This window comes from Lissotriton vulgaris, chromosome 2_1 (genome assembly GCF_964263255.1).
Source record: "Lissotriton vulgaris chromosome 2_1, aLisVul1.2, whole genome shotgun sequence".
Classification (NCBI taxonomy): domain Eukaryota; kingdom Metazoa; phylum Chordata; class Amphibia; order Caudata; family Salamandridae; genus Lissotriton; species Lissotriton vulgaris.
The window spans coordinates 2,026,652,287-2,026,672,907 of NC_141687.1; the positions used below are offsets into that span (position 1 = coordinate 2,026,652,287).

General features: G+C 47.4%; 1 protein-coding gene and 1 long non-coding RNA gene across 2 annotated transcripts in view; one reads left to right on the forward strand and one right to left on the reverse strand.

The window, feature by feature from the left end:
- LOC147733678 (transient receptor potential cation channel subfamily M member 7-like) overlaps positions 1–20,621 on the reverse strand; it is a 1,990,815-nt gene that overhangs the window by 1,034,751 nt on the left and 935,443 nt on the right. The gene's annotated exons all lie outside the window — the stretch shown is intronic.
- On the forward strand, positions 8,882–9,276 carry LOC147733680 (uncharacterized). Its single transcript, XR_015308537.1, has 3 exons — positions 8,882–8,932; positions 9,019–9,079; positions 9,183–9,276. It is a non-coding gene; the product is annotated as an uncharacterized LOC147733680 (long non-coding RNA).

Below are 20,621 nucleotides of genomic sequence, written 5' to 3' on the forward strand. Positions count from 1 at the left end.
AAATCAGTCTGACGCTGCCTCATGGGAACAGCCCAGCCCGAACAGCCAAGCCATACCTTCCCTGGACCGGAAACAAGCTTCCGAGGACCGGTTTCTGGCATTTGAGCCGTCTTCAGCCCGGCTTGCTTGAATCCAGTGGCAAAGTGAGCAAGGGACTCACGTCTGAGCATACCCTGCCAATTTATGGCGAACAAAGCGGTACAAAAAGGGGTGGTGATGGACGGACTGTTAGTTCCCACTGGGAAACTCCCTTTTCAGATGCCTGCGTCATGTGCCAGCAGCATCTGATCGCAGACAAATGTACTTACAAGAGCGATGCCTAAAAAACGCTTTACATGTAGAAATTCAGAAAGCCAATACGTCATGTCAGCAAAGAGTGTTTGCGCTGTGAGGTTATCAAGGCGTCCAGCGTGAAACTCCAGATGAACAGTGCGCGCTAAACAAGAAAACAACAAGGCAACTTTATTTTAAAATAACAGAGAGGAAATGGGCAGAGAGGTCGTCCTGCACACTGTGGTGCACTTAGTGGGTACATGCCAAGCACTGACAGGCACAGATGGAATTTAATGGAGAAGCCGAAAAGAAATAGTTTACTCAAACATCTAATGGCGCTGAGCAAGACCAGTGAGTCCCTTCCGCTTTCTAATAATTTATCTATTCCTCTATCTATTAACTGTTCTACCATGCCATACATTATACCCTCCGTCCTCTTTACGCATCCATCCATCCACCACAGAGGTGTACCTAGAGTCAAATTTCAGAGGGAGGCTAAGAAAGAATTTCGTTGGGGGTGGGAGAGGGGGGTCTGATTCTTCAAGCAAAAGGCAGAAAGGAGCTGCAGAGGCCATAAGAAGAGGTGAAAACCATCAAAGCCTCATTAACAAGCAAAAGGTCTTTAAAAGACTTGAGAAGTGCTCGGGTGCGGCTGTGCGAGTGCCCGGGAAGTTGTCTCATCCCGGGATGCCACACACAACAGGGGGGGGCTGAAGCCCTTTCAGTCCAATTGGCGTTGCATGCCTGATCCACTATACATTCCTGATCTGCGTTCCCATGATTCTAAATCCGGAAGTGCAAACTCAACCCTCCGTCCTACTGAGATCAGTATATTGGGTATGAGTAACATCTTATTTACAGCGCCCAAATGAGCCGAAATTGCCATATAAAACACTATCTCGAAACAAATTTTTGTCTTCAAATGGTGGAGTAGTGATTACATTTTCAAAGTCTCAGCCTTTCTAGTGCATCTGGTCTGTTATTAGGCAGGTGGAAGAGGGCTCCTTGACACCTTTGCGCTTCAGAAATATGGACATTTACATTTAATTTGGCATCCAGCCAGAGAAGGAGATTATAACGAACAAGGTTTGGAATTACGAGCACATTTCACATTTCTAGAAAATAAATTCTGCTCGAGGCCCCTTCGCAATCCCTGGTCCGTCGACTGGTGGGCCCCCCACGAAGGTAACTCTTCTTTTCCTTGGGCTTTACTGGTTGCTCCAGATGTGCCCTGACTCCCCTCCAAAGGGTGAGTCCCTAAGACCTTGCTGGACTGCACCAAAGCCAATCTCTGCTTTCTGCGTGGGTTGCAGTTGCCAAGGCTTTTTGGGTCCAATCTGGAAACCGACCCTGGAGCACTCAACATCCTTCGTGGGACAGCTCAAATCCAGCACCTGGTCGTCGTCAAAGCCTCCTGGTCCTCGTGGTTGAAGAGTCAAGCTTCCCCTTCTTCACCTGAAATCACCCGACATCGGTGGGCATCCGCTCATCGCCTTCCTGGTCACTGGCAAGTGACCCAGACTCTGTCCCCTCTACTTTCAGGTTCTTCACATCTCTGATCCACCCTTGGATCCACCGGACACTTTCCAATTGGTCGCCAGCAGCACTTTGCAGCAGCTGGCCATTGAAATCGACGACGAAACCAGACACGAAAAGACACCTATGCACCCGGCTTTCCTGGGTGAGGTAACTGGAGTACTCCGGTGCTCCTGTGGGTGTTGACTCTAGAATAACCCTGGGCGGAGTTGGCGGAGTGGGGCTTCGCGGAGCTACGCGAAGTGGGCGAGAAACTACGCCCACCTCCGCACTCCGCGTAGCCCCACTCCGCAAACACCACTGGCCGCCAGCCCCGCCACCCGCCTCCCTCCCGCCATCCCTAAATACTTTCAAATAAAGCAATCAAATAATTTAAAAAGCACTTACCTTGCCGCCGCTGCCCGCCGCGTCCCCGGGGCTCGCTATCTTCCGTCTTCTTTAGTAATGCACATGCGCGGGCGGCCGCGCATGCGCATTTTCTCGTGAAAATGCGCATGCGCGGCCGCCCGCGCATGCGCATTACTAAAGAAGACGGAAGACGGAAGATAACGAGCCCCGGGGACGCGGCGGGCAGCGGCGGCAAGGTAAGTGCTTTTTAAATTATTTAATTGCTTTATTTGAAAGTATCTAGGGAGGGCGGGAGGGAGGCGGGTGGCGGCCAGCTACGCTCCGTCTGCGGAGCGTGCGTAGTGCCGCCTGGCTACGCCAGCTCCGCAAAATGCAGAGTAGGCGGCACTACGCACACTCCGTGCACGGAGCGTAGCTGGCCGCCCACCCCTACTCTAGAACCTTGTAGTTCTAAAGGGGTGTGCTCCAAGTCCTCTTCTAAGTGTCCTTAATGTTTAAATTTCCAACCGCGACTTTCCCATAGAAGTTAATGGTGATTCAGGGCTGTGTTTAGACACTGCACACGTCCCCGGTGGGTTCACTGTGTCACTACCTTGGGTGGTTACTGGTAGCCCCAGTAGTTCTAAAGGGTCTAGGCCTTGTATCCATGTCAGTTGTGGTTCTTATACCACTTTCTTAATATATGGTTTGGTACACCCCTAGGTTTCAACGTATATTGTGCTACTTTACTGTGTGCTAATTAAGTTTACTGAATGTACTTTTGCCTCTAGCCTCATAAAGAGACTAGAGGGATGTGTTTAGAATAAATACATATTTTATATATATTCCTGGTGTGGTTCTCCTTTCTTTAGGTCATTCATGAGATTATAGACTGATCAAACAAGCTGCTTTAGATTCCTTCAAGACTTAGCCTGAAGGCTGCTCTCCACAGCTATCACTAGGCTAGCTTTCTATATAGGTTGTCTTTAAACCTACCATCAATAAGGGTCGTTTGGACTGGTGCAAAGTGCCACTAGAATAGTGGACAGCATATGCCAGGCCAACTTCTTACAAAAGAATCCCACAAAGTATGGAGAAAACATCAGAGGACGCAGATCATATTAGTTGAGCGTAAAGCCGCACTAGTTGGGGAAAAATTCCGCTTCCCGCAAGAATACTGTACCCTGGACTCTATATTAAGGGGAAATGAGTTTCCCAATCTCAGGGGACACCGTAATGGTCTGGACCACAAAGCTGTGAAGAGTCGGCTGCCGAATGAGGCAATCGGGTTCGAATATATTTCTTTACAAAGCATGCTTTAGATCACATGCCATTATAACATGGTTGGTGCAACAACTGTGTTGTTGCAACATGAACCATTACATCGCAAGTCGTTACAATGACTTGATGTAGGGAGCACGCTGGACATAGGAATAGTATAATTTACTATTCCTACTCCAGTTTGTGCAACATCAGGGAAGGTGTTGGATTGAAAATCCAACACCTTCTGCCCCCTACAGCAAGTCGTTGTAACAACTTGCGATGTAATGGTTCGCGTTGAAACAACACGGTTGTTGTAACAACTGCGTTGTAATGGCATGCGATCTAAAGCATGCGTTGTAAATGCTGTTTCCCATCGGGTTCACCAGGGGCAGGGCAGTAGGAATGGGCAATGATGGGGTCCACTGGCACACCTGACTCAAGTTTTGCCCCTGCCCTCAACAAAATGTCAGTATGGGTTTTACAAAAAGGGAGCACCGGCTTAACCCCGGAATGGCAAGGATGAAGGCCCTCAATAAGAGGCAAGAGTAATATCCAAGACATCAACCACTCTCTTCAAAACATCTGCCTAAGAGGAACTAGCTTCCGAAGCAAGGTCAGGAGGGAACAAATCTAGCCCACTCGATTCACCCAGCTCCGCAATCCAGCTGTCCAACCCAGAAGGGGCCACTGCCTGCTCTAAGGGGAGGGGTGTGGAATCTTCTTGCCCATGGGGCAGTTTGCTTCATAAACCTACTTGTTCTGTAACAAAATCCACTTGCCCCTTTGGTGCCATGTAGTACAGCAACAAATTATGGCAGAAATCTCATTATGTAAGAGCTCTGATATAGCCGCTCTGATTATGCCAAGGCTCATAAAAATAGTAGTGTTTTAATACTTGCAATCCCCTTATGCTGCCACTTTTCCGCAGATCAATATATTTGGGCTGAAGGTAGTGGTAAGCAATAGTTCCAGGGTTAGAATGCCCTTTAGAGTCTGTGCAAACCTACTAACGAACAAGTTACTTACCTTTGGTAACAATATATCTGTAAGAAACATAGGTTAGTTATAGATTCGTTACCTTAGAATATCCCCCAGGTGTCAGAATGGATCCGGAAATTTTTTGTCATCAGTTCCCCTGAGCGTCTGTAGGTGGCGTTGGTCGACTCCGCGTCCATCGGTGGTGTTGCGGTCGCCGGGATGTAATTGCAGAAGCTGCTTAGACGCCACCCTTGCACGGTGACGTCAGTTCTGTACATGACTTTCCGCGCCAGGAAGGCAGAGCCATGCAAGACACTGACCACTGGTGCACAAAACTAGGGCCCTGAAAGGGATGGCACTAACCTAGAAATCAGTTAGCAGAACGGGGAGGATGGGTGGGGCGGTAAGGAATCTATAACTAACCTATGTTTTTTTACAGATATATTGTTACCGAAGGTAAGTAACTTGTTCATCGGAAAGAAACATTTAGTTATAGATTCCTTACCTTGGAATAGATACCCCAGTAATACCAACCCCGGAGGTGGGTCTGCGCGAACCAAGTTCACACCAGAAAGTCCTGGAGTACAGAAAGGCCAATGAAGCTATCTCTCCGGACTGGATTGTTCAGGCAGTAGTTTGTGGTGAACGTGTGCAGCGATGCCCAGGTAGCTGTCTGACAGATGTCATTCAGAAGGACCCCTCGTCCCAAAGCAGTAGTGGCTGCTGTCACCCTGGTGGAATTGGCACGTAGCCCCACTGGAGGCTCCTTTTTAGCTAGAGAATAACAGGCTTTAATGCACCAAACAACCCGTCTTGAGATGATCCGCTTGTGTACGGCCCAACCTTTATTGGCGCCCATGTAGCCAACAAAGAGCTGGTCATCCACCCGGAACTGTTTGGCGCGATCCAGATAGAAGGAAATCAACCGTTTTGGGTCCAGACGGTGGAGCCTCTCTTTCTCTTTAGGAGGACGTGGAGGCCGAAAGAAGGTGGGCAAAGTGATGGTTTGCCCAATGTGAAAGGCGGTGACCAGTTTGGGAAGGAAGGATGGACGAGTTGTGAGTACAACCTTGTCCGGATGTACAGCCGGAAAAGGAGGCTTGGATGAAAGAGCCTGGAGCTCACTCACTCTTCTAGCTGATGTGATGGCTACCAGGAATGCAGTCTTAAGAGTAAAGAGTCATAGAGGACAGTTGTGAAGTGGCTCAAAGGGAACGCACATCAAATATGTCAAGACCAAATTTAAGTCCCACTGAGGCATCACAAAGGGAATACGTGGAAAGAGATGATTGATGCCTTTTAAGAAACGATTTACAACTAGGGATTTGAAGAGAGAAGGCTGATCAGGAAGCCTTAGAAAGTCAGAAATGGCCGAAAGATAACCCTTGATAGTGACCAGAGCAGAGCCCTGCTGGGCTAAAGAAAGAAGGAACAAGAGAACCTCAGAAAGAGGGTCAGAAAGGGGATCCACAGCCTTTGCTGTGCACCATGCCACAAACTTATTCCATCTGCAAGCGTATTCCATTATAATGGAAGAACGCCTGGCTGCCAAGATAACATCACACATTTCGGGAGGCAAGTCAAATGACGTCAACTGCTGCCGCTCAATCTCCACAAAAGGATGTGGAGGCTGGACAGGTTTGGGTGGAATACAGTCCCCTGCTGCTGCGACAGACGATCCTCCAGAAGAGGCAGTTGGATCGGAGGCCATTTTGAGTAGGTTGGGATACCAGACTCTTCATGCCCAATCTGGAGCCACAAGAATGACTTGGGCCCGGTTGCTCTTCAGCACTCTAGGCAAAAGTGGTATAGGCGGAAAGGCATATAGAAAACCGCAACTCCACTCGAGACAAAAAAGCGTCACCTAGCGAGTGTCGCCTTGGAAATTTCAACGTGCAAAACTGCTGACATTGCGTGTTTTCTTCGGTGGCGAATAGATCTAACCAAGTCTCTCCCCACTGCAGAAAGAGACCTTACACCACCTCTGAGTGAAGACACCATTCGTGATGCATCATGCACCTGCGGCTAAGCTCGTATGCCCTGGCATTCAGAGAACCTGCCAGGTGTTGAACCACCAGGGATATGCCATGATGTTCCAGCCATGTCCAGAGGCGCAGGGCCTCGCATAGGGACCACTGTTTGTTGCAGTACCACATGGCAGTGGTGTTGTCCGTCAACACCTGCACCACTCTTCCCCGGACAGAGGGAAGGAATGTTTTCAGTGCAAGACGGATAGCCCGGAGCTCCATAAGAGTGATGTGGAGAGCGGACTCCGGCGGAGACCAGAGTCCTCTAATGAGAAGCTAACTAAAATTGCCTTGGATCAAGGCTTTCTGGGAACTAAGGAGTTTGAATTCTTGAATAAAAAAGCACCAAAAACCCCCATTTTGTATTTTTTACCAAAGATACATAAGAATAGCCAAACACCCCTAGGACGCCCCATCGTTTTGGGGTGAGACTCGGTATTGGAGCCAGTTTCAAAGTACATTGACTTCTTCCTTAAACCATTCATAAGTGATGTCAAGCCTTATCTCAGAGATACGACGGATTTCATCACAAAAGTCGAGGGGAAACATTTTGATGAGACCCAAATAATGGTTACAATGGATGTAACATCATTATACACCCAAATCCCTCAAGATGAAGCTCTCCAGGTAATGGAATTTTACTTGGATTCGAGAGAAAGCCCCCATCAGGTACCCACATCGTTCATTATTGAACTAGCTGAAATTTCACTGAAAAGTAATTATTTCAAGTTCGAGAACGAATTTTTTGTACAAGTAAAGGGCACCGCGATGGGGTGTCCTTATGCGCCGGAGATGGCTGTGTTGTTTATGGCCCAATACGAGGAAAGGTTCCTCCATAATAATAATCCTTTCACTAACAACATGCTCCAATGGTTGAGGTATATCGACAATGTCTGGTTCCTGTGGCAGGGGAGCCAGACAGAGTTGGACTGCTTTGTCGATTGGATCAACACAACACACATTGACAGTAAGTACTCAATGCAGTCTAGTAAATTGAAGATGACATTTTTGGACGTATCAATAATCCCGGTAGCAGGAATACTTAACACAACATTGTACAAAAAAGAGATGGACAGAAACACCATCCTCCATTATAGGAGTTCACATCCCCAGTGCCTGAAGGAAAATCTTCCGTATGGGCAACTGTTAAGGATAAGAAGAAACTGTACAGAGCTGGCAGAATTCGAGCTAATTCATTCTGTGAGGAAATGACAAAGAGGGGCTATCCGAAAAAAATGCTTAGGCACTCTAAAAAGAGAGTGAGATTCACCTCCAGAGAGAGAGTGAGATTCACCCCCAGAGAAAGCTTGCTACAGAAAAAAGATAAGCCGGAGTTGGAGAAGCTTGTTTGTGTGACAACCTATGGCTCACACACAAACAAGTTTAGGCAGATCATCCTAAAAAATTGGCACCTGCTGGAGAATCTGGAATACCCTATGCCCAAACCCATCTTCGCTATGTAGAAAAATCTCAGTATAGGACAACAGCTGGTTAGAGCTGATAGCTATGTTCCTAAACCAAAAAGTGATTTAATCACACAGTGGAATTTGAAACCAATATGTGGGCACCACAAATGTGGGTGCTGGGTTGCTTGCTCGTCAACATTGGAGGGAAATGTATTTGAACATAATATCAAATTGAGGCACGACAGTTTCACAAACTGTAAAACCAAAAATGTTGTTTACGCAGTGCTTTGCAGATGCAACAAGGTATATATTGGCAAAACATGCCAACAAATCAATATGAGAATCACACAACAAAGATCACGCATAAGGCGCAGGGTTCTAACTGCCCCAATGGTTGAGCATTTTACATCTGTCAATCATTCCGAAAATGATTTTGAGTGGACAGTACTGGCTGCAATAGACCCCAAACATCGGTCTCCCAATATTGAAAGTGCGCTATTACGCAAAGAAGCGTACTTAATTATGAAATTCAACAGTATCAACAAGGGGCTCAATTGCATGAGCGAATTGAATAGAATTTAACCCTGACTTCGAATTTATCATGAAAAGATCACCTTCCGCAATGTTGGTTTGAAACGCTTCCTCGGGAAACACAAGGTCCAGAATGCAATTGGCACGTGGCTCCTCCTCATTTGGCGAAGAGAGGTGTCACGTGACCCACTGACCTGGAACTATACCTTTGAACTGCATGAGTCTGTTTGTTTGCGAACAACTTAGTGAGCAACGGACTCCATTTAATGCCATGCGCTTTTTGCTGAATTTGGTAAGTGATCTCAAACGGTTTCTAAAGAAAAGGGGCTTTGTGATACAAGCCTCGGGGAAACGGAACTAATTTCAGCCCGTTTCTTTTCCTCTTATAGCTTCCCGTCAAAACTATCTGGAATCAATAGAGACCGATATCAGCTTGTAAACAAGCAGCGACCATCGAGTGAGTAATGGTCACGTTTATTCTTAACCTCTTGTACACAGAGTAACCGAATAGATTAGTAAAAACAGTTTTAACTCTTGCAGAAACAAAGAACTGTGCCACATCCGGAATGATCCTAATGTCATCCACGTAAGGTATTTCCCTTTCCTTTACTTTAGATGTCGGCATGATTGCAAGTTTGACGGTATGACTCTAATAGGGGTTTGATACTTTATTGCAGACTGTAAAGCACTTCGTAGGAGAACAATCAAACGCCAGAACTTCGTACTGGTAGTACACAGGTATGTGGCTACATATCGAAGTGGTGGTGAAGTCATTTTATAGGGGCCTCTGAGAAGCTCTTTTAAAACGACTGTATTTCTTTTTCTTTTTTGTCAAACACAGTTGTTAAAGACAAGATTAAAGCTGCCCTGATGAGAGTTTGGTAATTTGTAAGCCAGAACTCGAAACGCGTCGGCTATGTGAAGATTAATTCTCTACTCACTTAACATACCAGGATTTGTTGCTTTTTAGAAGTCAGGAATCCTTTTCTCTTGTGTTGTTTGATTCAATGCGTAATGCATTGAAATTGAATATACATACATATAAACAGTTTGTATAGAAACAGCTTTTTTGACATGCCTAACTATTTTGAATGTATTTATGTATTGAATTTTTGAGAATTTTGTATGTGTTTAAATGTATTGTCAATTTTTGTGGTAATTTATGCATAATATGTGACAATTGATTTTTTGTGTAGACTTTGTTTATATCAATGTGATATTTTGTTTGGTTGATAATGTGTTCCTAATTTGGCCTATCAAAGAACAATTTCTTCTTTATAAAATAAATTAAAATAAAAGAGGCAAAAAACTATTGCTAAGACAGACATAATTAATTTAGTCTATCTTTTGCCTTGATCGGATTTCCGATCTTAAATGAATGGAGGTGCGGGTGAATTTTTCTTTGTAATGATACTGAGGTGGCATGGAAAGAGGGGAAGTCTCGAAGGGGAGGGAGTAGTCCCTTCGGACTATCTGCAGAACCCACCTGTCCAACATGATGGTGGATCCTGGCGCCCACTGGCATTTGGTGGCCCTGGAAGGTCGGACTAGGATGGTTTGGAGGATGAAGCAGAGGGGGCTGTGGTGGACTGGCCTGCTCGCTGGCGCCCAGAACCACGCCAGTGGTTCCCAAGTCCCCAGCTGTGCTGGGGCGGAACAACATGCGCCGGCCTGCGGCTCTGGGCGGGACGTACTGGGGCACCCCTTTTGTAGCCTTGAAAGGGGCGAAATGCAGACTGCGCAGGGTGGGTGGTGGAGAGGCCCAAGGACCTGGCAGTAGATCGAGAGTCCTTAAAGCGCTCCAGCACGCTATATGCCTTGTCGTCGAAAAGATGACGGTCATGTCCATAAGTGTGGTTGGGACCTCCCCAGATAACCCAGTCGAACGCAACCAGGTCTAGCGCCGAAGGGCTACTGACGTGGCAATCGTTCTGCCCAGTGTGTCAGCGGTATCCAGTCCACAGTGGATGGTAAACTTTGCTGCATATCTCCCCTCGTCGACAGCACGGCCAGGGCCTCCTCCGGGCACTGAGGTAGCACTGATGTCACCGTATCCCACACAGAGTGGGAATAACGGCCCAACAGACATGCAGTGTTTACCTACAGCAGTCCCAAGCAGGAGGAAGAAAACATCTTTTTCCCAAGTTGGTCCAGCTTCTTGGATTCTCTATCAGGTGGAGCTGTAGGGAAGGCGCCCTTGGTCGTAGAAGCTTGGACCACCAAGCTCTCAGGGGTACGGTGTAGGGAGAGGAAAGTGGTGTTGGGCAACCATCCTATCCACAGGAGACCCTGTGTTGGGCCTGGACCAGGTGACGAAACGGATGTCCGTAAGGGCTTCAATGAACGGCAGCAGGGGCTCTGTAGTGCTTTCTGCCGGCGGAAGCACCTCTGTTAGGAGGTTAGTCCTGACTTCCACCGCAGGTAGCTCGAGGTGGAGAGCCTCGGCCGCCCTACGCAACACCACTGCGTATGACGCTCCCTCCTCCGTAGCCATGGTAGGAGGAGAAAACATGCCTAGGTCTGGGGAGGTATCCAGACCACTGGCATCCCCCAGTTCTTCTCTCCAGTCCGGCTCACACTCTAGCTGGGCAGTTGAATGGTCATCAGACCCCTCCCAGTCTTCCTCACCCTCCTCTGGCTGTCAATCTGGATGAAAATAGCCAGAGTGGAACACAGGGACCAAAGTACCCATCGGCGCTGGATCAGGCGTCTGTCGACATCAGGGTGGAAGCCGGGGTCAACGTCGCAGGTGGTCGGCTGTGGACGTGGTGCTGGTGGAAGCGGCGCCGGTGAAGGTGTCACAAGGTCGACCAGCGCCGATCTGGATTCAGGCCTGGATCCAAGGGGGATCTGCGGAGCCAAGGCCGGAGCTGCCTGCGTCAAAGGGCTAGGGCCTGCAGCAGAGTCTGCGGGGCCAGAAGGCGCACCGGCAGAGTCGAGCTGCCCAAAGATGGCATGCATCGCTTCGTAAAATTGACGAAGCTGGGCAGGGGTCGCTTCCGGTCCCGGGAAGGCCAGAGTCGACTCTGAGGGCTCTGCACGCGGAGCCGTGCGAGGGGCACCACCCGCACCATGCGTTTTGTCCGAAGACGCACGAGGAGAAGTCTAAGAGCGACAATGCTTCTTCGACTTCTTTCTCCGGATCTGCGATTGCTGGCGCAAAATAAAAAGAACAGACGTCAGCGCGTGAGGGTGGCATGTAATTAACTTCCGCAACGGCATCCCTGCGACCACGACACCGACGACAGATGCAGAGTCGACCGACGCTAGCTACCGACGCGCAAGGGTACTGCTGTCTGACGCCTGGGGGATATTCTAAGGTACGGAATCTATAACTAATTGTTTCTTTCAGATCATGTTTTAAGGGTTTTCAACAACTCTTCTCTAATATTTTCCCGTAATGAGAAATGTTGGCAATTTACTCCTGACAATGGCAGACGTAAACCTTCTTCCAGAGTTGGGAAAAAAGGGGTTGGAGTGAAAGTGAACTTGCAAACACTCAGATTTTCACATGAGCAAACCTACACAATCATAATTGCTCATGCTAAAATATAGTTCACAAACATTTTCTGGGTACTATTTCCTGTCCTACTTCTGTAAATTCTTGGGAATTTTGAGACCAAGTATATTTTTGTTTTTGCTGTTGCCAGTGTTTGTTATAATGGTGAGGGCCCAGCAGTTCCCACACCAATAAGGTTTTACACAAACCATAGCCAAAACAAGTCACACATTAACAAAACTAAAAAGCTGACCACCAATTTCAGACCTACTGGCCTTGCCAATGCTTGTTTATTTTTGTTTACCATAATCTTATTAAAACTGGTTATACTGATTCTCCATTATGAATATTTTTGGGAAATAATAGCATGCATCAACACATGTTACTAAATGATGTTGCAAAGAAATACAACCTGAAATTTTACAGTAGTTTAGCAAAATGTTTTTTTTCCTGCTTTCATGTTTTTTATGAACATTTTATTTTGAGAGCAAAGATTCATTAATCTTGCTTTCAAGCTTATGCAAATATTTGCATCAAATCAGAGAGCATTCTGAGAGCAATATACATAGCAAACCCAAGGAGATGGACGGAGCGCTGAAACTGTTCAGACACTCACCCCCATTCACAGATCAGGGTTGAATCCATCATCATTCTTTAGCTCACTTCGCCACCTCAGTTCGGACCCATCTATATGCAAATCAGTCTTGACCCTGTGCCTCATGGGAACAGTCCAGCCCGAAATGTTAAGCCAGGTCTTCCCTGAAACCAGAAACAAGCATCCTGGGACCGGTTTCTGGTTAACACCCTTCATCAGCCAGGCTATCTTGAATCCAGTGGCAAGCAAGGGACCCACATCTGGGTATACCCTGTCAACTTAGAGCGAACAAAGCAAACACAAGCAGATGATGGACGGAGCTCTGAAAATTCATCTCTTTGTGTTAGCATTATAAATAGTCTCATATTGCTAAACTTTGAAAACGTGTGTACACATTTTTATACTGGAACCACTGTAAGTAGTGCACTCGGAGCTTACATTTACTTAGAGCATTCACCCTAATAATTAAGGCTTTTAACAATGAACAATAAAAACAAGTTTGAACAACATATGGGCAAAAATATTACATTAACTGCTGACATTGGCCTTCCCTGATCCATAATGTGGTACTGCAAACTGGCAGCCAAAGGGTTTGTGCTGCAGAGGGTTGTGCCTACTTCCAAGGACAACATATACATGAAAACTTCCTGCCCATGACCCCAAACAATATGTCCTGGGCGTCGGGCTATAGTGAAGGGGGTCACCTTCTCACAACAGGTCTCATGGATCCTTCACAGAAATGACTGGCACAGAATACGGCTTCATAGCTCTCATAAATTACGTCAAATGGCGTTGAGTCAACATCCACCTGGGAAGGAGAGAAGTCAGCTGGTATTTGCGCAGATATCCGTACAGTGGACACCAACAGTAGCTCAAAGTCTACTGGCACCACAACGAACGGCACCGTAATTGCGACCGGAACCAACTTTCAAAGCTGGCTCCGAAGGACCGTGCACCGGCACCTCATAGTCCGAGGGTGGAACTGCCACTGAGGGGAGAATCCACCGGAGATGATGCAGTTACGGCACCTGCGACCTCCTTGGGGCCCGCTGGTGCTCCAGAGGGAGATGAGGGCCCAAAGATCAATGAGAGCCTTATAGTACTCCTGCATCTGCTTCCAGGCCGTCCCGTTCCAGGGAAAACCCGGAGGCTCTGAAGTGATGCCGGAGCGGGAGTCTCAGAATTTAGGGCGAGAGACACCTTAGAGATCTATATCGTGAGTCGGAGACACCATAGAGCCCCGGGCCTTCGACCTCTTGTGGTGCCGCTTACCGTGTGATGTTGACAGAGACTGGGAGCGTTGCAGTTGACTAAAGTGTGAAGAACGCCCCTCACGGGAATAACCTCTGGCCCGGGAGGAAGACCGACCATGTGAGATGGAAGTCTGCGACAACCACGCCGTCAGAAACATCATGCACTACTCCCGTAGCCCCTTTGGCTTTAACCGCTGACAGGCTTCACACTTGTCGTGGTGCTTGCCCAGGCACCACATACAGATAGAGTGCAGTCCGTACCAGACATCTTGCGAGCACAGGACCCACAATACTGCTACCCAGAGGGCAAAGAGCACACTGTTTCAGACTGAAAAAGTTTGTCACAGCAGCCTAATAAACATGCATCGGAGGGGCCTTATATGGCTCCACTGATGTCATATCCAGAGAAAAAGTAACCACGGAGCAGTACAACGCCATCCCCCAGTGCGCAGAGGTACTGCTGCCTGGGGAGATTTCAAAAGTTAAGGAATCTGCGTCTAGATGTCTATCAGAAGTGCCGAATTTGAATGTGTGGGTGAGGGGGGCTGGGGGTCACGGGGGCTGGGTTGAGGGGACCAGGAACCACTTGTAGATGAGGAGTGGATTAAGAATAAAATGGCCTCACACAACCTGCCCGCCTGTTTCTGGCTAATAAATTGTAAATGTTTTCACAGTGTACTACTACTCAGCCAGATTGGGAGGGCAGCCTCGCAGAACTACCCTTGATGCACAGATGCCACTTTATAAGTTCATGATCCAAGAAAATTAAAATAAGTATTGGCAACATACCCTAAGTGAATTGGTGGCGGTGGTGAGGCACTCCTAAGCATAATGGATGACTGGGAGGGGACTATTGTCTCTAAGAACCTAGTGGGAATCTGGTTCTTAGTGGCCAAGCGTGACATTGCATGTTGGCAGAGGAACACTGTCCCCTCCCCATCCCCCATTGGTTGGCAACTATCAGAAAGTCTTCAGGTAAAGCCCTTTATAAAAGATCTGCATATGAAAAAAAATATTCTAGAATCTGGGGCACATGGTACCACAACAGGAGCCTTTACGGATAGCATTACATGATAATAGGCACAAAAATAGGGAAATAACTACTTGATTTCACAGTGCATAGTTGAGACTGGGGTGACCATACATTGGAACACTCACGTCCTATCCCTTGAGTGGGATGTAAGAGTGCAGAGATCTCCACACTAGTGGGGGAGTACTAAACCCTGGTAAATAGGACCATGAATACTTTTGTGCCTGCCTGCTATAAGTAAATGAGTAGGGTCTCGGTTGTTCCCGCTGAGCAGATTGACCAAGTCGTTGTCCTGAGCCAGAATGTTTTGTATGACCTGTGGTACTGAAAATTCTGGACCCTGCTATTGTGTGGTACCGAAGCCCTACAGTCGTGTCAAAAAATATCATCGTATCATGACGATTTTGGTATCGGCAGACCGGTAATGATTGAGATACTATACCTAAGCATTTGCGTCATGATCGAGTGACGAAATCACCCTGAAATCGTAGTTTTTGTCTTGAACCCTCGGTTTCCATTTTGTGAGCGGCATCCAGTTTGTGATTGCCCTTACATAGTCAAAACGACCAAGGCCGAATTCGATCCAAAAGGACACGTACACCTTTGCTGACTCCTCTGTGACCTGGGCGAGCTAACTCCACTGCCTCAAGCCAAACCTGTTCGAGCAGTTCCCATCCCAGTGGCCGAATGAGATTAGTATCAAGGCACAACATGTCATAAACAGTTCATCGCATACAAGCTATGTTTTATCTTACACACACCTGTCCCTGTTTCTTCTTTATGGCCTGTTTCACAAGGAGGAGGTGCCGGATTTTATTAGGGGTCCGTCGATATCTGATGAAAGTTCTGGGCCTTGCCGGGTAATCTATCACGAACTGGACAAACTGAAATGTGGGCTTGTCATCATGACTCTGCTTTTTCTTTGTAATAGAAATATTTGTATGGTTGACCGTAAAACAAGGAATGTTTTGCCTGAAGCTCAAAATTCAGTATAAAGAGAGAAGACTGGTTCTGTAAAAACGAGCACTCTCCTGAGAACTTACATGCTGTTGTACTTCTAGGATACCGGTTACTGGTTGCAGCCAATAAATACGATCTTTGACATCACCTAGAAGACTCTGTGTTTCTGTGGTCCAAAACAGGAAGGACTCGAGGTCTTTGGGTGTTCTCCCTGGCACCGCCGGGTCCATAAAAACCCGGTACCTCAGACCAACTGCACCTTGTGATGAATCACCCACCTCCAAATGCTCTGGGTTACAGCAGACCGTTTGGGCGAGTGCACGCCCCCTTGGTTTTGTAGGTAAAATATAGCTATAGTGTAGCCAGTGTTAACTGAAAGAATCTTGTTGTGAATGAATGGAAGAAATGCTTGAAAAGCCAATTGAATAGCCAGCAATTCTAGGTGGTTGATATGGAGGCACTGCTGCGCAGGTGTCCACAAGACCTGGATTTTGTGGTCAAGGAGATGCAGGCCCAGTTCGAGATGTCTGTGGTGATGGTTTCTTAAGGAACTAGGCTTAGAAAAGGCCATCCCTGTAACAGGTGGTTGGCATTCCACCACTGCAGAGAGCGGTGTGTACAGCCTCAACTCAAAACTAGATCCTCCCATAGATCCTCTGCCTGAGATCACTGTGCTGCTAGGCACTGTTGTAAAACATGTATCTGTAGCCTTGCATGTGGGACTATTGCAATGGCAGACCCCATCATGATTAGCAAATACATAACTATTCTGACCATTACTGGACGATTTAGCTGAATAAGAGATACATTTTGGAAGCTATTAACCCTGTCCAGGCTTGGGTAAGCCTTCTTTACCCTTGAGTCTAGCGCAGCCCAGAGGAAGGGGTGTTCCTGGAGGGGCTGATAATGAGATCTGGCTACATTTAACATGAAGCCCAGCTTGTAAAAAAGGTCTATGGTTGTTTGAGAGTGTGACAGACATTGCTACTGTGTAATGCTCTTGATCAGCTAGTCATCTAGGTAAGAAAATAAGAGGATGCCACCCGACCCGAGGTGAATGGCTATGAGCTAACCATTTGGCTAAGACTCTGGGGCCTTTGTGACCCCAAAAGGCAGCAGATTGAACTGATAATGTTGTCAACTCACCACAAACCACAGAACTCTTTGATGGGAGGGGTGGATGGGAATACGGAAATAGGTGTCCTTCAAGTCGAGGACGGTCTTAAGATGCCTTGCCACAACAATGGGATGACCTCTCAAAGAGTGACCATGTGGAAAAATTTCAACAGGATGGATCTGTTGAGGGGTCGGAGGTTGAGTATAGGCTTAAGGGAGCCATCCTTTTTGCAAATGAGAAAGCACAGGAAGTACACCCCTCTGTTCCGATGTAGTGGCGGCATTGGCTCTATGGCCCTTTTGGCAAGTACTGCAAGCACCTCTTCTAGGAGCAGATGTTGGATTTCCATGGATAACTTGTGTCTGAGGAGAGGAATGTTGAGTAGTGTTTGTGTATGTTCTACACAATACCCCTCCTATATGATATCTAGAACATACCGTTCAGAAGTAATTGCACCTATAGGAGTGGGAACCACTGTAGTCTGCCCCAAAAGGTTTTGGATGGTCAGGGGGGGAAGCAGGAGAGAGTCACTGTTTTAGGGCGTTAGAACCTTTGGGAGGTGCTCTTTTACCTCTACCATTGTTCCCTTTATACTCATCCCTGTAGAAACCACACAGTACTGGAAGTAGCAAGAGGAGCCTCGAGCACTAGGTGTCTGTAGTGTGCCCATGGCTTTAGCCTTGTCAGTTACTTTCTTTTTTTGAGCATCTCATTGACCAGTGGCCCGAAAATATGCTTGCAGTTAAGTGTACATTAAGGAGATGTTGTACCTCCGTTTTTTAGGGCGAGGCCTGCGCCACTTCGTCAGAAGTGGGCGGAGTTTTGAGCCGTATTGTTAAGGGGCTCAGAATAGTGAAGTTAAAATTACTCAGTGCGCGAGCATTTTCGTGGTGTTCTGTGCCATCTGCATGGGAATTGGTCCTCTCACAGCTGTGTTTTTGTAAGGCTTCACGCAATAGGCCCTAGGAATGTTGCTCTGTCTAGTTCCTGCATATTCCGTGCTTGAACGCGCCTGAGATGCCATAAATTCCCAATTACCAGATGTCAGGGTCCGTTCGCGCATTCACGAGTCTGTAGTTTTCTTGAGCTATAAGTGCGCGCATGCTGTCTCCCCGGCCAGGAGGATGCCTTAAATTTTCAATTAGCAGCTGTCAGAGGTGCCGGTAATTGAAGGCAGATGCCAGGCTTATCGCGATTTTGTTTTTCTTTGCTGCGTGAAGGCTAGTCGTGGGCCTTCGAGGACGTGCACACAGTGCTCTCCAGGGTACAGAGAGATCTCAGCAGCAGGGGCATCAACCGCTGAGCTATCTCGCTCACTCGAACTCAAGGTAACTGCAGACTTCAACCAGACGCAGACAGAGAGCACCATCAGAGCAGCAGGCGCGTTAACACCACAAACTATATGTAGGACTGGAGCCTGTGCATGGAGCCCTCTGCAGGAGGAGCACGAACCGACCCAGCTAGGTTACTTACCGAGGACTTATTTATTTATTTATGCGTTTTTATATAGCGCTGACTTTACCCGAAGGTGTCAGAGCGCTTCACAATAGAAACAGAACTAATACATGAGAACATTACAAGTGCACAAAATACAAAAGCAAACGCTACATTAAATGAAGCAAGAATGACAATCGTGAGCCAATAAAATACAAGAGGTAGCAAACGGTGCGTTACAAAAGTGACAATAGTGAACCAACAAAATACGCTATTGCGCATGCGTGTTACCCAATCAGCCCCCTCTGCCGTAGGTGCATTAACCAACCGAGTCAGCTTACTGGGAACTGTGGAAACACAGGTCTGTGCTGATTCAGAGTGCAGAGAGCAGACAGATTCAGAGTGCAGATTCAGAGTGCAGATTGGTGAGTGCAGATTGGTGAGTGCAGATTCAGAGTGCAGAGTGCAGAGTGCAGAGTGCAGAGTGCAGAGTGCAGAGTGCAGAGTGCAGAGTGCGCAGAGTGCAGAGTGCAGAGTGCAGAGTGCAGAGTGCAGAGTGCAGAGTGCAGAGTGCAGAGTGCAGAGTGCAGAGTGCAGAGTGCAGAGTGCAGAGTGCAGATTCAGAGTGTAGATTCAGAGTGCAGATTCAGAGTGCAGATTCAGAGTGAAGAGTGTGAGTGAAGAGTGTGAGTGAAGAGTGTGAGTGAAGAGTGTGAGTGAAGAGTGTGAGTGAAGAGTGTGAGTGAAGAGTGTGAGTGAAGAGTGTGAGTGAAGAGTGTGAGTGAAGAGTGTGAGTGAAGAGTGTGAGTGAAGAGTGTGAGTGAAGAGTGTGAGCGAAGAGTGTGAGCGAAGAGTGTGAGCGAAGAGTGTGAGCGAAGAGTGTGAGCGAAGAGTGTGAGCGAAGAGTGTGAGCGAAGAGTGTGAGCGAAGAGTGTGAGCGAAGAGTGTGAGCGAAGAGTGTGAGCGAAGAGTGTGAGTGAAGAGTGTGAGTGAAGAGTGTGAGTGAAGAGTGTGAGTGAAGAGTGTGAGTGAAGAGTGCATTTGTGAGTGCAGAGTGTGAGTGAAGAGTGCATTTGTGAGTGCAGAGTGCAGATTCAGAGTGAAGAGTGCATTTGTGAGTGCAGAGTGCAGATTCAGAGTGCAGAGTGTGAGTGAAGAGTGCATTTGTGAGTGCATAGTGCAGGTTCAGAGTGCAGATTCAGAGTGACTGAGTGCAGAGTGAGTGTAAAGTGACAGTGAGTGCAGAGTGACTGCAGAGACAGTGAGTAAGGGTGCAGGGTGCACATTGTGTTAGTGTGTAGAATGAGTGTGCAGGATAAACAGTGTGTGACTATGCAGGGTGACATTGGGAGTGTGCGGGTGAGCAGTGTGTGAATGTGTAGGGGCAGTGTGTGAGTGTGCAGAAAACACCACACACACCACACACACATACACCACACACACAACACACACATAAACCACACACCTCACTCTCTCAACACCACACACTCGTCACCACTCACCACAACACACTCACCACCACACACTCACCGCCCAGGCTCACCCCCACAGACTCACCACCACACACTCACCACTACACAGAAAACAACACACATAACAACACACCCCCAGCCGTCAATGAATGCTTTCACCAGGCACAAACACCAACATCCATCAATGTACACTTTCACCAAAAACAAGCACGACCATGCATCAGTGCCGCAAAACACTCACGCACACAACAAACAATGTCAGTGCAACTTTCACTAAACACACACACCAACAGCTGACAGTGCACCAGTCACTCTTTCAATTGGCACAATCATCAACAGCTGTCAGTGCACCCTTTCACCAACCACATGCATTACCATCCAGCTCTGTACGCTTGACAGCCACACTCACTAACAGCTCTTACTGCACGCTACCACCAGTCAAACACACCTCAAGCCACCACTACACGCTTCCACCAAACACACACACCAACAGCTTTCACTGCCGCATCCACCAATTAATATTGTACCTATCGCACTATGCTGCACTTTACCTTTTATAGATATTGCGTTAAGGTGCAGCATGCCAACATTGATAACATTCCAATCCAACACACATATCTCCAACACACACCACGTTTCCACTCCAAAACACATGCCTAAAACACATTGCCATTTACAATGCCATTATCTCTAACTCAAACAAACCCAAACCCTAATGCATTCCTAATGCTTGTTCTAAACTGGAGACAAGTAGCCATGCATGTCACATGAGGAGGCGGCTAGAATTATTGCCGCGCGCATCTGTGGCATCCACAGAACAGCGAATATTGGTGCTGGAGATTATCTTCCCCTCCACCACAAACTCCAGGCACCATTTGCGGTATTGTTTTGAGAGATGTTGGATAAGATCCTACTTTTGA